The 14,744-nt window shown below is 52.6% G+C and overlaps 1 long non-coding RNA gene across 1 annotated transcript in view; it reads right to left on the reverse strand.

Moving 5' to 3' along the window:
- LOC116561505 overlaps positions 1-14,744 on the reverse strand; it is a 42,725-nt gene that overhangs the window by 4,077 nt on the left and 23,904 nt on the right. Inside the window, exon 2 of the long non-coding RNA XR_004273455.1 lies at positions 1,900-2,028. This is a non-coding gene — a long non-coding RNA (uncharacterized LOC116561505). The remainder of the gene's footprint in view (positions 1-1,899; positions 2,029-14,744) is intronic.

Here is a 14,744-nt window from a genome sequence, read left to right on the forward strand (position 1 = left end):
TACTTTAATAATGGCAAAACAGGCCGGGCACGGTGGCTCACTCCTGTAATCCCAGCTCTTTGGAAGGAGCTCAGGAGTTTGAGACTGGCCTGGGGGAACAGAAAAACCCCCATCTTCACACAAAAAAAATTAAAATTACAAATAAAGTATTGTTTTTAATAATGATAATTTTAAATTGTAAAATTATTATTTTAAAATTTAAATGTGGCATGAGCCTGTGGCCCCAGCTACTCAGGAAGCTAAGGCAGGAGAGTGGTTTGAGCTTAGGAGGCAGAGGTTACATGAACAGAGAGCGTGCCACTGCACTCCAGCCTGGGTGGCAGCAGTAAAACCTTGTCAAAAAAAAAAAAAAGGCAGACTTATCATTTTTAAGAAGTTATAAGCAAAGCATTCTAAAGATCAAGAAAAGCAGTAATTCATTGGTCAGCAAAAAGTCCAAACAGTTGCCTGCCTTCCTGAATAATTCAGTACCAAAGCTATTAGGTGGAGCCGGGAAAGCAGGCATCATGCCGGGACATCAGCAGGGAGGGTGTTTGTCCCGGTAGAGACAAGGGTACCTGTGCTGGCAGTGGTGGCTACATGGAGAGAGTGGTTATACACACAAGCATGATGGAAGACACGCTGAAGGAGAATGGCTTTATAACTACGGAAAGGGAGGAATTGAATTAACCATGTGATCATGGGTTTGGTATTAGAGATTTCAGTGTGGACTCAAGGCCTTCAAGATAGACAGGCAGGTAGACAGACAGATAAACAGATACACAGATATAAATGGTGTAGATGTATATTTACATAAACACATAGATATGTACATATACATATATTTGCTAACTCCACTGATGATTTTATTTCCTATAGAATATTATGTATTCAATCAATAGGTTATATATCTTTTTTCATTAAAAGTCTCATTCTTTCCATGTTGCCCATCACCCAAACAGCCTCACAGTTGCTGGTTTAGAATGTTAGAGATTAAAGGCAACATCCTGTCCCTGACTCCAGTCCAAGAATCACTGACAAACTCTCAAAAGCAATGAGGGGAGCTAATGCCAAGATCTCTGTTTCTATATCCCCTTCTCCATCAAAAGAAACGACTGTACCTTGGAGAAATGGCCAATGCCACGGGTGGGACAGGAAAACCACAAGATGAGCCAGGAACATCTTGTTTCAGAAAGCGAGGAAGTGCCTAAAGAATGGAGTGGGGGTCGCAAAAGGACACAGAAGCCTGCTGAAGGGGTGACCCCTTGGCCAAGCTGGGAGATTTTCAGCATCAAAATAAATAATGAGGTCAGGTGCTGTCATCCCAGCACTTTGGGGTACCAAGGCAGGAAGATCACTTGAGGCCAGGAGTTCAAGACCAGCCTGGGCAACATAACAAGACTCAGTCTTAAAAAAAAAAAAAATTAGCTCGGCATGGTGGTGCACACCTGAAGTCCCAGCTATTTGGGAAGATGAGACAGGAGGACTGCTTGAGCCCAAGAGTTCGAGGTGACAGTGAGCTGTAATCACACTGCTGTACCCCAGCCTGGGTGGCAGAGCAAGAGCCTATCTCAAAAATAAATTAATTAACAAAAATAAATTGCAATTAACACAATAAAACCAAAATAAATAATGAGTAAGATAAAAATCCCTGAATCTATACTAATATAAATAAAAATATGAATAAATAAATACAGAGAAGATAAAGTATTTTTTCTTTTATTACACTTTTTCTGTACAGAAGATGCCAACTATTAAACGCAGAAGTATTAGTGAACTTGGCAACTATCACAGTAATAATTAGGCCAAGAAACATCCATGATGCTAAAACTAGTGGGAGGAAGTTTGCTGAAGATGAAGAAACTTAAGGATCTCTCCATAAAGTGCTTTTCAATTACAAAGAGGAAAAAAGTAATTTACCTTGGAGAAGACTGGCACACACCATCTTAAGCCATCAGAGTTAGCATCACTGGTCATGGAACAAATTGAGATGGTGCAGGCCCTGACGGGATGCCATAGGAAGAATACAGCATGGTGTCCATGATTTTCCTGCTGGAAATGCAGAACCAGAATCGATTCATGAAGAAACATCAGCAAACATCAGATGGGTCTGAGGGACGTTCTACTAAATAACTGACGTGTCACCCTCGCAAGTGTCAAGGTCATGGAAATCAAGACGGAGGAACTATTTTAGATTCGAGAACACTAACCAGACATGACAGCCGCACGCAAGCATGCCTGAGTCTGAACTGGACCCTTTGCTCTAAAGGACATCATCAGGACAACTGGGAAAACTCATGGGGTCTGAGGACTCGATGGCAGCAACGTATTGAGATGAAATTCCTGGTGTTAATGGCTGCATTGTGGTTATGTGAGAGAGAGAATGTCCTTGTTTGTAGGAAATACACATTAAAGAATTCAGGAGTGAGGGGCCATCAGGCCAGCAACTTACTCCCAAATGATACAGGAAAAAAATAATTTCTTGCAACTTTTTCATAGGTTAGAAATTATTTCAAAGAGAAAAAAAAAATCCAAAAACTTTATTTTGGCTGTGGCTGAAAGCTCCGACTCTTCCTTTATCTTACTAAAGGCAAAGGCTGCAGCCAGTTCAGGCGGCCAAACCTGTTCAACCTGACTGTCTCGGGGCAGATCAGATTGCCAGGTGCGGGCAGACAAGCACCTCCCGGTGCAGGGGTTCAGGCCCCAGGCTGGCCAGGGAGGGCTGGCTGCTGGCTGCGGGCCAAGGCTCCAGTGAGGAGCCTCAGCACTGAGCATCCAGGAGGAGGTCAGATGCCTGAGGCCTCTGTGGCTTGGAACAGGAAGCAAAACAAATGGGGACTTTTCCTACCCTCCACTGGGACCAAGACCTTCTCATCAGGCCCTGAGGGCTCAGAGAAGGAGGAGCCTGGGGAAGGGAGGAAGGGAGAGGAAGAGAGGAGCACCTTTGCTCTCTGGTATTATCACACTATATATATATATATATATATATATGTATATATATATATATATATGTGTGTATATATATATATATATATATATGTATATTTTGTATTCATTTTATCTAAGTCACCAGACCCTGTTGTCCTTGGCCCTCTATGCCATTTCCCTACACTGTTTCCCCAGCAGGGGTGGCAGGGCCCGGCCAGCACAGTTGCCAATGGAACCAGGAGAGGGCTGCCTTGCAAACCCGTGTTCAGTGGCCCGTCACTAAGGGTTTCTGAGGTTTGTTTTTCCCTATAGCAAAGCTGCTGCTTCACTTTTTGCATATTTTAACAGGTTTGATGTTTCCCCAGGATAGTCCCATAAATTTCAGAAATGGAAAAGCAGTGTTTGCTGATGCATATCTTCTCCATACAACTGCGAGCTGCTAAAGGCAAGTGCTGTGCAAACTCACTTTTCTACCCACTCCCTCCCAGTGCCTAAGAAGGCTAGGTCCACAGCAGGCACTCAATGAACGTTTGTTTCTGTTCGGGTGTGTGTGTGTTCCTGCACTGCCTTTTTCTGCACATTTGGGAGGCAAAGAGAAAAGTCCCATCACCACGCCACTTCCCTCCATGTTTCAGCCTGCAAAGGCTCTCTCTGAGGCACCTAATTCCTAAATAAGGTCGTTCATGTTAGTGACTGTCTAGAGCAGTGTGCTTAGTTCCCAAAGGATGGATAAGCCATCGTTATCTGCCATAAGAAACAGGAGAGACGGTGGCTCCCAGCGATAAGGAGCCGGGCAATGGGCATGTGCCTACTGTGGCTGAAGCACTGACACAGGCTCGCCTCCACCCCACCCTCTCATGAGCACTGTCCATTGTACTGAACGGTCACAGTTTGCAGCAACAGGGGATGATGGACACCGCTCAGAGTCAGAGGTGTGAGAAAGAGGGTTAAAATAGGAATGTCCACTCCTCAGGTGTTCTCTAAAACCTGGTGGAAAGCGCAACTGGGTCCTCACTAGTGACTGCGATGATCTAGATAAAGAACAGAGGCTCTCCGGAAATCAGAGATGGGCTCTGAACTGGCAGGCTAGCTTCAGGAGCTCTGAGGGAGGTGATGGGGGTCCCCAGGCTGGGCGGGCTCTAGGGCTGGGGGTTCTGTCCCCAGCAGCAGCAGCAGCAGCAGCAGCTGTGAAGGCAATGCCTTCGGGGGCTTGCTGGCCCTTTTCAAGCTGTGCTATCTAAAAAGCATCTATGCATCATACAGCCCACGTCAACAACATTTCGGCCCACAGAGCTGGAATGCTTCATTCAGCCCCAGGGCCTTAACTTCTGAGATCCAGTTACTAGCAACGGGCATCGTGATAAGGTGGCAGCCAGGTGCGTGTCTGATCCTGCCTGGGTCCAGCATCTGACCCCAATGTGACCTCCCTCCTCTCCGACCTGGGCCTGACTCATGCTTCCAGAACAGGAACTCAAGGATCCCTGCTGCCCAGCCATAGTTGACTCATAGCTGGTCCAGGAGTTGCTCTGGAAGGGGCTCAGGACAGCTGTCAGCTCTCGAGGAGGACACACCTGTCATTTCCTGAGCATCTACCATGTGCTAGGTACCAGGCACACCTCTGAATTTCATTGGTACCATTACCTTGTAGGGGATTTCTGATCTTTCCTAGAAAGGGGAAAAGTGAGGATCAGGCAGAAGTGAATTCAAAGGCCAATCTCCCAGCACTGAGCATAGCCATCCACTCACCCTCAGTGAATTCCCTGGGGCCAGTCAGCACCATCCCTGGGAACTGCTGTTTCTTTAAAAAAAAAAAAAAAAAAAAATTGGGCTGGGCGTGGTGGCTCATGCCTGTAATCCCAGCACTTTGGGAGGCCAAGGCAAGGCGGATCACTTGAGGTCAGGAGTTCGAGACCAGCCTGGCCAACATGGTGAATCCCATCTCTACTGAAAATAAATACCAAAAAAATCAGCCAGGAGTGGTGGCACATGCCTATAATCCCAGCTACCTGGGAGGCTGAGGCATGAGAATCACTTTAACCCAGGAGGCAGAGATTGCAGTAAGCTGAGATTGTGACACTGCACTCCAGCCTGGGTGACAGAGCAAGACTGTCTCAAAAAAAAAAGTGTAGAGACAGGGTTTCACTGTGTCACCAAGGCTGGTCTCCAACTCCTGGGCTCAAGCCATCCTCGTGCCTCGGCTTCCCAAAGCCCTGGGATTACAGGTGTGAGCCACCTCACCCAGCCCCACTGTTTCTTCACTCATTCCTTCAGCCCACAGTCATCGAGGGCTTCCTCCCCTCTGCTTCATGCCCAGTCAGTCCCAGCAGGCAGACTTTGGGAAGCCCATTAGCTCCTGAAGGAGCCAGGCTTGGCTGGGAAAGGGGGCACCTGGACCCCAAGTCCACCAAGGCAGCGACAGGTGTCCCTACTCCTTGCAATCCTCTCTCAGCCATGGGGTGGGGCTAGCATGGCCTCCGTGGCTGCAGAGGGGTCTCTGGCCTGGACTGCAGCATCGTCTTGGCCGCATACCCCTGCACCTCGCAGGTGCTTTAGGGAGGCATCCTTGCTCTTCCCTGGCATCAGCCCTACAGTGGGTGAGCAGGTGAGGAGGCAGAGGCAACAAGACTACCTCTCATTCCTGTGGTTTCAGGTGCCTGGCTGATGTCAGGCCTGAGTGATGTGGCAGCAGGATGGGAGGGTGTCACTGTGTCTGGGGCCTGAATGGGGGTGAGGCTTTTCCTTAAAAGCTTATAAATCATTAAATATGTCCCCTTTCAGCACAGCCACTTCCCTCGGGCCCTGCTCACTGCTCACACGTGCCTTTATGGCACCACAGACCTCCCCAGGGGGGTCTCATATCCCTCGAAAGTGCAGTGAATACAGGTGTGTGCACATAACTCACACAGGCAGATAGTCCCTCTTAGGCACACAGGTGCATGCTATGAGCAGCCTTGTGTAAGCACCCACAGCCCCTCCCACCTCACACATGTCCATGTGGCTTCATGCTATTCCCATGCTCACTGGCATCCCCAGGCACAGACGAGCACACACTTGTCAGGGCACTTAATCTCCAAGTATGCAGGAAACACCTGACTTTGTGCTATCACACATGCTCCCGAATGTACACACTCACAAATATATAAAGTCCGCAGGAGCCTGAATTCCATCACACACCTGCACACTCATGTGCACTCAGCACTCACACACACACAGCGGTTCCCCGGGGTGATGCTGGCTGGCTGTGCCCTGCCTGGGCACACCCATTCAGGCAGTAGGTACACACTCATATCATGCACACACACCAGACGCACACATGCATGCATAAACAGTAGACTATGCCCAGGTGTCCACACAGCATTCACATGCTTATCCCCACCCCTAGACATACAGGTGGGACCTTCAGGACATCAGGGGTGAGAGTACAGCACGGAGGGAACTGCAGCAGGCAGGATGCTGCAATTCCCAGCCTCACCTCTGGGGGCCGCTGTCGGGTCCACAGCCCAGCGCTGGGCTCTGAAGGGCAGGAACCTGCCTGAGGCACAGTCCCATTGGCCTGAGTCAGCAGGTGGCACAGCTCAGGCTGGACCCAGCCAGCCTCTAGGAGGGAGGAGAGGGACATTGTGGTGGCCCTGGTCTCCCTGCAGGGTATGGGATGAACTCTGCTGCCCAGATGGGCAGGGGCTGCAAAAAGGAAGAACGGGCAGCTTGAACTCAGGGAGGGCGTCTGCGGTGGGGCAAGTAGTTGAAGAGAACTCTGGATGCTGGAGGAGGAGACGGGAAAGGGAAGGGCGGGGGGTTAAGGAAGAAATAAAGGAGACAGAGGGCAGGACTGCGGGGAGGAGGACGAAAAGGTTGAGGCCAGGAGGGGAGTGAGAGAGAAGAGAAGAGAAGGAAATGTGAGGAGAGAAGAGGGGCCGGAAGGGGACAGAGCAGCGTGGGGGTGTGAGGAAGGAGGAGAGGGATGGGCACGCCCTGCATCACCAGCCATCCAGCCTCCCCGTCCTGCCAGCCCCATCTCCCGTCAGGACAGACAGGCCAGGGCCCTGCTGCACTGCGCCACCTCCCTTCTCCAGACCCAGCACTTCAGCATCCCTGGATTTTGAGATCCAAAAGGCAGAGCTCAACTTACCCTGCATGGAAGGCAGTGACTCACACAGATGAGCCTGATAGAGCACCTTTTCCAGCAGCAGAGACCCTCCAGGGTGGACCGGGGCTTGCTTTCCCTTCTCCTGGGTCTGGCAGGAACACACCACTCTTACCCCAACTCGCAGTGACCCCCGGAGGGAGAAGCGATGGGCAGCGCACTCTGCTCCAGCACCTGCCGCCTGCCTAACACACATATGAGGACAGTGTCCAACAAGACGCAGGTGGCAGACAAAGGTGTCCCAGGATGGCAGGTGGGGGAGGTTGAGAAGAACGGGGGAATGGACACCCCTCATCTCCCACAGGCTCAGCAGCTCCCTCAGGACATGGGAAAGCTGGGAACCCTGAGACAGTACTGGAAGTTCTTGTTGCCTAAATCTCTCCTGCCTGCTGCACATGAACCCCATTCCATTCCCATTCAGGGCTCTGCAGAGGCAGAAGATGAGCAGCAAAGATCTGATGACCTTCAGAGCTGGGTGAGTCCAGGGTCCTCACCCCATTATGCCTAAGCCATACCTCCATATTCCCTGTCCTCCCAGCCCTGAGGGACCTGGTCCCACTGCACAGGGATGGCTCAAATGCCCAACGAGCTGTAAGGGTCTGAGAGAGCACCCTATGTCACAGAGAAGGGGAGGTGGCCTTGGACCTGGGATCTTGTTTGCGGCTCTTTATCATGGACACATTCCCAGAACTTCCAGTTCCTCCACCTCCTCCTGAAGTACTCCAAGAGCTGGCCGAGAGCCCACCTCTGGCCCTGGCATGGCCCTCAGGGGCCTGGTGGGTCATGGGCTTGCCTCTCCCAGTTCCTGTGTCCCACAACTCAGGGCCCAGATGGAGACACCATGACTGTTGACTAATCAGATACCTGAATGTGTAGGAGAAAGGCCTTGCCCGCTCCATTCTTCAGATGAGAACACCGAGGCTCGGTGAGGTGGAATGTCTTTCTGAGGGCCACTGGAGCAGACCAGCCTGGGAGTACTAAGGGAGGTGCCGGAGGAGCTGAGGCCGTAGCTCCCCCACCTGCTCTTGCAGTCCAGCCCTCTACCTCACCCCTCCCCCTCCCTCATCCCTGCCCGGGGAGCAAACCCCGACCTGGTGGAGTCCCCACACCCTCCCACCTGGGCAGGCCCACCTCAGACTGCCTGTGCCAGACCCACACACTCCATCCCCTCCTCCCTCCCCAGGAACATGCCCCCCTCATCACTCCCCTGTTCCATGAAATCCAACGACAGACCCCCCCATCCTCCCCATTCCCGTAGCACTGCAGCCCCTGCAACTGACCACATCCCTCCCTGCTAAAAACTCTTCAACAGCTCCCAGCTTCCCTCGGGACAGAAAGCCCCTTCCTCACAGCAGCATTCAAGAGCCCCTTGTATTTTTCTGGCTTCAACTCCAGCCACTGTCACCCTCCCCCGCCCCCACCCCCCACCGCTCCAAGCTCTTAACACCCTGGTCTGCTCTCCAGCCACACAACTGCTGGCAGGTCCCCGGCTCAGCCTGCAGGGCCCAGCTATGTCTCATCCCCACGAAACTTCACACGGCCATTCTAGGGAGCCCAAGTGCACCCCTCAGCGTTCCCACGGCCCCTAGGCTTCCTCCCTTCCTGGTGCATATCCTCTGTGCACTTGTCTGAATCCCTTTCTAAACTGTAACCCCTCTGCAGGCAGGGGCCCAGCCAGCCTTGCCAAATGATTATCCTCCACACCCAGCACACACTGAACACCTAGTAGGTGTTTAAGAAATCCTGTCTCATATTAGACTCTAATTATTTCATTATTCATAATTATTTCATCCTCATGGACCAAGAAGACACTCAGTCGGGGGTAGGGGAAGCAAGGTCCCCTCAGCTCCCACCTCCGTGCTCCCTCACTGGGAGATGGGCCCCGCCACGAGATTCCCCAGCAGCGGTAGGCTCACCGCAGTGCCTGAGGCTCCAGGGACTGTCCCTGGGAGAAGTGGCTTGCCATCTTTTCAACACTAACCTCCCCAAGCTCCTTAATCACTTCAGACCCTACACAGCTGATGGGTGACCAAGAGGACATGAGACCCCCTCCCCACATTCCCTCTCCACCTGCAGGTCCCTGGGGCCTCTGCAGAACCACCCAGAAGCCCCAAAGTATGACATCACCAGTTCAGCAGCCTTCCCCACTCCCATCACTTCCTGAAAGAGCCAGAGCAAGAAGATGATGCATGTGAGCCCTGCCCTTGGGAAGCTTCCAGGTTGGAAAATGAGGAATGAGCCTGACACCCAGGGCCCAGAGACCCAGCACAGAGGCGGGCCAGGAGGCAGACACGCGCTTCTGGGTGATGATGACAGCACCATCATCACAGCTACCTCTCGTTAAGTACTTACTAAGTGCAAGACTCCAAGCTAAGCAATTAATAGACCTTTCCTTGTTTAATCCTTACCATAACTCCACAACTCCACAATCCTTATTTTACAGATTGAGAAAGGAGGCCCAGAGAGATCTAGCAATGTGTGCATGATCTCACCGCTGCTCAGTGGTAGAGCTGGAGTTTCAGTCCAGCTCTGCCAGCTCCAAAGCCCGTGCCCTTTCTACCCCACTTCAAGCTCCAGGTGGGGGTGTGTTACTTCCCTTCCAAAAAGCCTCATGGGAGCCCCATTCCCAATAACATAAGCCCCCCACAGCTGAAGCTACCCTGGTTCGATCCCTGCCTGCCCCTTCACCATTGCTCCCAACCACCCCTCCATCACACCTTAGATTTTCCCACTGCCTTTTTTGAAGTTTCCCCCTCTGAGTCTTGGCTTCTGCTGTCTACTCGGGCTCAAAAGCCAACACCACTAACAGATGAGAAAACAGAGGACTAAAAATGTTAAGTAACTAGCCCAAGGTCACGCAGCTAGAAAGCAATTGAGCCTGGTTAGAACCCAGGTCATTAGAGCATCAAGTAATCAAGCATTAATTTGTATTACAGACAATTAGGGAATGAGAATTAGCAGGACATGTCGCTAATGGTGCAGAAGATGTTAGGGGAGAGGAATCGGGCAGGTTCCAGAGTGAAGGAGGGCCAGGCTAGGCCTTGAGAAAAGGGTAGGTTCTGGTGGGCAGGTTCTGGTCCACCCACCTTGAAAGGGGAGGGCATGAGAAAAGTACAGAGATGACAGCAAAGAGAGGGAGGGGAGGAGAAGGGGGCTGTCAAAATCAGGGGGAGAATGTGGCATGGCGGACAGAGCTGTGACTGGGGGTCAGGGGACCCAGCTGTGTCCTTCAAACTTGCTGCATGATCTTGGGCAAGGTCTATTCGTCTCTGGGGGGTGCGTTGCCTATCAATGAGGGATAGATGCACCTAGGTGGTCTCTAGGGTCCCACCTGGCCCTGACATCCCAGGACTTTGTGTGTGTGTTGCTCTTGGACCTTGAGACACAGAATCTGACCCCAGACCCCTGGCATGGGGCACTGCCTTGGACACCAAGGGCAGAAAGGGCCAGCAGCCGACAAGACACCTCACAAGGAGCACCCAAGGGCTGTCCCCAGCCACATGCAGTCATTCACACGCCCCTTCTTCCCATACACCTGTGCTGTTAAGCATGTGCGGACTCGCTGCAGTGAATCCAATTCTGTGGAAGCTGAAACGTGGCAGGGGCAAACAAGTCAAGGTGGGAATCGTGGTTAGAGGGAGGAAATAGGATACACCCACCCCTAGCTAAAGTCCTAGATTCTCGTTTATCCTCAAGGAAAGGTGAAGGGAATGGAAGGGGCAGAGAAAAATTCCTGAAAGTAAGGGTGAGGGTTTTAGGATTGGAATACATGGTCTGCCAAAGTGGGGGACATTTGAAGAAAAAGAATGGTCCCCAATCAAGATAGCATTGCACCCAGATGTACCTCCCAGACCATCAGCAAAGGAAACAGTCCTCTCTCAGGGGCCCATGCTCACAACAGACCCTGCTGGAGAGCTCAGAGCCTGTGGAGGCAGAAGACGCCTCGAGACTGTGGACACACATATCTGGCACACACACACACATACATGCACACACAGGTGCTCACACACAAGCCTGAACAAAGACCCCAGTGTGGGCTGCCCATCCTCCTACTTCCAGACTGAGCCCGGGAAGCAGCTCGCCCTCTCCAGGAGACACACCCCTGAAGTGCCAAGGACACGCAGCCCTGGAAGTCAGAACGTCTTGCTGTCTCACCTCTCTCCCTCTTGCCACAGTTCTGATGTGCGTGATTCTTTTCTGACTCAAGAGGTGCCAAACAAGCCCACCCACCTCTGCATCCTCACTTCTGCCCTCTGCAACATGAGGTCAGCTCTTACCTTCCCTACCTGTTTGACCTCCAGACCCCTGTCTTATTCACGACTGAATGCTAAATGATGGATGATGGGCACTCTGGATCCCACGTGATCCTCTAGTGGCCAGCTTCACTCTACCCTCAGGATTTATCCCACAGCTAGAAGCTTAGGGCAAGCGCCAGCTCCTCTGCTCACTGGCTGGCAAAGCTCAGCCTGAGTTTCTGTGTTCTACAAGGTCAAGTGAAGATTACATGAGAACTGCCTGCAAAGCACTTAGCACAAAGCAGGGCGCAGAATAAGCCCTTGATGATGAGTAATACATTTATTATTAATATTTGTCCCCAATTTTAACTCCCTGTACCCTTATCCCACCATCCCATATGTTGAGTAGGAAGTCCTTCTTGAAGTCTAATCTCAAGCCTTCATGCCATGGATTGGGCCAATGTTCCCCCTTTATTGGAGCCTGGGGACTGAGGTGGAAAAGGCAGAACTGGCTGGTTGGAGGAGCCACCTCCCTGCAAGGGGCCAGGTAGGAGATCACAGAGGCGCCAGGCCCAGAGCTCCAACATGCACCTGCCGCAGCTCCAAGAGAGATCGGGCCCTGCCAATTTACCCCGCCCCATGATCTCATGGCTGTGTGTGCCAGGCACTGGCTCAGGGAGCAGGTACTGACAGCAGGGCCTGGGCAAGATGCCCAAGACAAGAAGACGGGAAGGCTGGAGAGAGTCGACAACAGAGCTGTCCCCATGGGGCTCAGACACGAGGTTCCTCTGGCCTCCACGTGTGGACTTTAGCTAGTGACTCACCATCTCTGTCCCTCCTCCCAGGCCCTTCCATGGTCCCCAGTAGCCTCCCTGTGACAGTGGGGGAGGGGAGGGGAGGCTCTCCTCCTCTACAGGGGCCAGTCCCTCCCCTGAATCTCTCTCTGCTGACCCTTGTTTTAAAGCACAGGATGTTTGCTGGGCAGGAGATAGGTGGCCAAATGCTGTCACTTCTGAGGCTGCTGCAGGCACACACCTAAATGCCAGCTGTGAAGAAACTATAATCCCCAAAGAGATGCCTCTCTCTCTCTCTCTCTGTCTCTCTCTGTCTGTCACTCTCTCTCTCTCTCTCTCTCTCTCTCTCTTTCAGGGCATCCCTAGAGGTCACACAGAGCAGGAGTCAACCCCAGCCCCAAGTTCTCCTGTATCTTGAGCCTCAACTTCTCTTCCCCCAGCCAATTCCTGGATATGTCTCTCCCCAAATTAGCCCCTCCACCCACCCCAAAACCCACCACTAGGGGTCCAGAGACCCTCCCCTGAGCCTGGCTGGACAGGCTACAGCTTCTGGAGTACAACATGGGCGGGCCTGGCTGGCAGCCCCAGGAAAGAAGCTGTCTGGTCCTTCTGGACCGCCAGGGACTCCCTTTGCCTCCTGATTACAGGAAGAGGCCTCCACATGGCCCAGAGCTCTGCCCTCCGGGTGCACTCTCTGCTCCCCAATTCCCTGTCTGCTCTCAGGCCTTCAGCTCCAGCGCAGCCAGGCACACGTGCCTCCTTGTCCCCACCAAGGAACTCCCCGCCTAGGCCCTACCCCTTCCACCTTCCTGGCCCTGCTTCCTGGCCTATACTTCCTGCAGGGAGCCACCTGGGCTCTGCCTGTCTCTCCCTCCTCAACCACCACCCCAGCACTAGAGCCAGGGTGCACTTGCTGCCCCCACCTCAGACCTCAGCCTCAAACCAGTCTCCCCCCTGCCAAGGGAAGTCCTCAAAAATCAAAAACCTCATAGCCTGGGTCCATCCAGCACACACACACACACACACACACACGCTCTATCCTCCCTTCCTAACCCTTGGCCCCCACCTCCTTCTCTGTAAGGAAAGTGAGGAGGCTCAAGTCCCCTCCCACCCAGGAGCTCTGTGAGCCTGAGGTTTCTCTCCACAGCCTCAGGTCCGGGCTCCCGCCCCAGATGCAGCCGAGTCTGAAGGCAGCTGACCACAGGCACACACCCTCCTGACTGGCCCCTGGCTCCTGAGGAGGGAGGCAGCTGGCCTTGGTAGCATTCCCCACTCCACTTTCCAGAACCTCTCTCAGCCCCACCGTGACAGAAGCGCACTCCCGCTCTTTCCCTACCCCAGCATCTCACAGAGAAGACATTTGGATAGGCCACAGGCCAAAACTGGGCCAAAACCCTGGCGATGAGGGCCTGGCTCAAGGCCACACCACATTTCCACATTTTCCAGTGGCACCAACTGGGCTGGACAGGCGTGTGGCTGGACAATCCCCACCCAGGAGGCAGGGTGAATTCCCAGAGTACCAGGTCACTGAGCCGTCTCAGGGGTAGGGCTCCTAGGGACTGGCTGGTTCTGGAATGATGCCGCTGGGATGCCAGATGCCGGTTGCTCCCCCTGCCTGTCCTAACCTCAAGGAAAGCCTTGTCCCTCCCAGACCATCACACACTCCCCGCTCTTGGAAGCCTTCCCTGGCCAACCCCACCCAACTCTTACCACTTACTCCACTGCTTACTCCGCGTCCCCTTGGCACTTAGATCCCAAGTTACCCTGTGCTCATTTGCCCTTGTTTATGTGTTACTTTGCAGATATTCTCACAGAGCTACACATGCCACAATCATCACTATTTGTAAGAGTCTCCAGTGTGCATTAAGCCCATTTTGCTGGAGGATTAGTCCCTGCCCTTAAGGAGTGCCAAGGAAGACTTTGGATTCTAAGTCACATCTCCCCTGCTGCAATTTTTTCCTCTTGATAATCTCACTGATAAAACCTCCAATAAGGAGCATTTCTCCCCATGAACAAGTTCTTGCCTTCACTGTCAGGGAGGCCCCAGCTAAGGTTATAGTGGGGAAGGACTCTCTGGAGAGTACCTGGAAGAGGTCAGCTTCTCCTCAAAGGAAGCCTCTCCAGTTGGTGTACTGCAAGCCCTTCCAAGACCAAGTTCCCCCCTCCTGGCCTTTGGAACCAGCCTGTGTGCCAGTGCTGTGTCCCCAGTAACACACATTTCCCTCGGAAGCCATAGGAGGATGCAGAGAGAGACCAAACTGAGATTGATTCTCAGCCCTAGCACTTACTCATTGTGTGGACATAACCTCTCTGGACCTCAGCTTTGCTGTCTATAAAATAAGCACCATAATATGGACACTTGGGGAGAGTCATAAAGACTGAGGTTGACTTGTGCTGCACCTGGCACAGAGGCCTCCCTCAATAAGTGGCAGCCATTGCTATTGGGGTGCCCCAACACCCCTTGCCCCACCCACCACTAGCTCCCACTTGGGCCCACACTGAGGGTGTGGCTGTTGTGTTGGGGAAAGGAAAAAACGGCCATGCCTGCGCTTCAGGGCCCCCACCCCTAACTGGTCTGCTTTTGTGGGAAGCATTTTCTGATGCCCTCACCCTACCCCTGGGCTGGCTGGCTAAGTGTCCAGCACCATGGGGAAAGGAGCAGCA

The sequence above is a fragment of the Sapajus apella genome, unplaced genomic scaffold, assembly GCF_009761245.1.
Source record: "Sapajus apella isolate SASKATOON/1434 unplaced genomic scaffold, GSC_monkey_1.0 scaffold2, whole genome shotgun sequence".
NCBI classification, from domain to species: Eukaryota; Metazoa; Chordata; class Mammalia; order Primates; family Cebidae; genus Sapajus; species Sapajus apella.